This window comes from Pteropus vampyrus, unplaced genomic scaffold (genome assembly GCF_000151845.1).
Source record: "Pteropus vampyrus isolate Shadow unplaced genomic scaffold, Pvam_2.0 Scaffold477, whole genome shotgun sequence".
NCBI lineage: Eukaryota > Metazoa > Chordata > Mammalia > Chiroptera > Pteropodidae > Pteropus > Pteropus vampyrus.
In genome coordinates, this window is record NW_011889258.1 from 2,095,827 (window position 1) to 2,098,958 (window position 3,132).

Here is a 3,132-nt window from a genome sequence, read left to right on the forward strand (position 1 = left end):
TTTGTTTATTTATTTATTTTTTGTTTCCCTTGCCTGAGGAGATATATAAAAACATATTACTAAGAGCAATGTCAAAATGTTTACTACCTATGTTTTCTTCTAAGAATTTTATGGTTTAAAAAAAGGAATTTTATGGTTTCAGGTTTTACATTTAAGTCTGTAATTCATTTTGAGTTTATTCGTGTATATGGTGTGAGATGATTGTCTAGTTTAATTTTTTTTGCATCTCTATCCAGTTTTTTCAACACCTTTCATTGAATAGACTTTTTACCTCATAATATTCTTTCTTCTTTTGTCATAGACTACTTGACCACATAGGTTTATTTCTGGGGTCTCTATCAGGTTCTGTTGATCTATTTGTGTGCTTTTATGCCAGTAGCATGTTGTTTTAATTATTAGAGCCTTGTAGTATAGATTGAAATCAAGTAGCATGACACCTCCAACTTTTTTTTTTTTTCCTTGAGATTATTTTGGGAAAATAGTATGGAGGGTCCTCTGAAAATTAAGAATATAGTTACTGTATGGCCCTGAAATCCATCTTTGGGTGTCTACTCAAAAAATCTGAAAACTTTTACCTGTAAAGTTATATGCACCCTTATGTTCATTGCAGTATTATTCACTGTGGCAAAGACATAGAAACGACTAGAGTGCCCTTTGATAGATGTTCGGATAAGGAAAATGTGGTACATGTATATAATGGAATATTACTCAGCCATAATAAAAGGTGAAATTCTGCCATTTGTGACAACATAAATAAGACTTGAGATAATTATGCTAAGCAAAATGAGTCAGACAAAAAAATTGATATCCTTATGATTTTACTCATATGTGGGATATAAAACTGAAAGCAATAAACGAATAAGACAAACAAACAGAAACTCATAGACACAGACAACAGTTTGGTGATTACCAGAGGGAAAGGGAGAAATGGGGGTGGTACATAAGGGTAAAGGGGGCCAAATATATGGTGATGAAAGATTTCACTTTGGGTGGTGAACACACAATGCAATGCATGGATGATGTATTATTGAATTGTACACTTGAAACCTATATAATTTTATTCATCAATGCCACTCCATTAAAATTAATAAAAAAGATTTTTACTTTATCTTTAACCTTTGGCATTTCAGTTATGATGTGTGTTGTTGTGGGTCTCTTTTGGTTCACCTTGTTTTGGACTCTACATTTCCTGGACTTGTATGTCTATTTGCTTCACTGGGTTAAAGAAGTTTGCCATCATCGTTTCTTTAAATCGATATTTAAACCCTTGCTCTCTCTCTCATTTCCTTCTGGTACCCCTATGATGAGAATGTTGTTATGCTTCATGGTGTCCCAGAGGTCCCTTAAACTATCCTCATTTTTAAAATTCTTTTTTCTTGTTGCTGTTCTGATTGTGTGTTTTTCTGTTACCGTATCTGCCAAATAGATGATCTGATCATCTGCTTTATCTAATTTCTGTTATTTTCTTCAGTGTATTGATTGATTGATTGTATTTATGTATGGCTGTTTCTTTTTTATTATTTCTTTGTTCTTTTTTTTTCTCTTTTAGTTGCAGTTGCAAAACACGAGGCTGAGCTACAGCCCCCATCCCTCAATCCAGAGGGGCCCTCCCCCTATGTACTCCAAGAAAGAACCCATGGAGACCCAAGGGAAATCTGAGCAAACTGACAGAGACTGACATTGAGGGTAGTGAGCGTGATTGAATATCTATAAGAAAAAAAGAAGAATTTTTAAAACTTTATTTAAAGCAGGGTTCCAAGAGGCTTAGACACCACCTACTGGAAACCAAAAGAAAACGCCGTCTTTGCAACAGGCTAAAGAGAGACCTTTATATAATAAATCTTTCTGGAAGAAAAGCAAAATACATTCCATTAATGCCCAGGCAGAGAAATAGCCCATTAAATACCATGAACAAACAAGGTGACAAGGCAGCACAGAAAAAAAAAATAAAAATAATAAAAATCTTCAGAAGATAAACTTAAAGACAGAGAAATATGTGACTTAAATGACAGAGAATTCAGGATGGCATTTTGAAAAAAAAACACATTGAGATCCAAAACAATTCATATCAACAATTTCAGAAATTGAAAAAAACAACTAGATCAGCGGAATGAGTTATTGAGCAAGAAGACTGAAAACCTAAAAAAGAACCAAACATAACTTCTGGAGATGAAGAGCACACTGAAAGAGATGAAAAATGAAATATCAAGTTTGGGATATACAGTGGACACAATGGAGGAAAGGATCGATGATATCAAAGACAGAAACCTAGAAATAAATCAGAAGGTAGAAGAGAAAAACTGAAGAATGAAAAATAATGAAAAAGAAATACAAAAACTAGCTGATACCATTAGGAGAGAAAACAAGAATAATGGACATTCTCAAAAGGGAAGAAAAGTTGCAGAGATTAGAAAGCATTGTCAGACAAATAGTTGACAAGAATTTCCCAAATCTAAGGAATGAGGTGGAGCTTGGAATTTAAGAAGTCAACAGAACACCCAAAATATCTCAACCCAAACAGGCCTTCTCCAAGATACATTGTATTAAAATTATCAAAATCAATGACATAAATGGATTCTCAGGTCAATCAAGAAAAAGAAGAGAGTAACCTATAAAGGAAAACCCATTAGATTATCATCGGATTTCTCAGCATAAACCTTACAAACCAGAAAAGAGTGGAATCAAATATTCAAACTATTAAATAGAAGGAACTACAAGACAAGAATAATGAATCCAGCTAAGCTCTCCTTTAGATATGAAGGAGAGATAAAGACCTTTCCAGATGTAAAAAAAAAAAAAAATGAGGTAATACTCCACTACGAGGCCTGCATTACAGGAAATATTGAAAGGGGTCAGCTCAACTAAAATAAAATGGTATAAAAGAAATATAATTAGGAGTAAGGTGACTATCAGGCAAATAGAAGCAGAAGAGTGCAACCCTTACTAAGAACAGAACATTATAAGCTTAAACAATAAGAAAAGAATTGCTGTAGCAAGATGATAATGTATGTTCAGCATACATAGGGACAAACAGAAAATAATGACTGAAAAAGAGAGGATTCTAATCCAAATTCACAAAGGGAAATGGAGATTAGGCATGCACAGAAGAAAATGGATGACTATATATATATA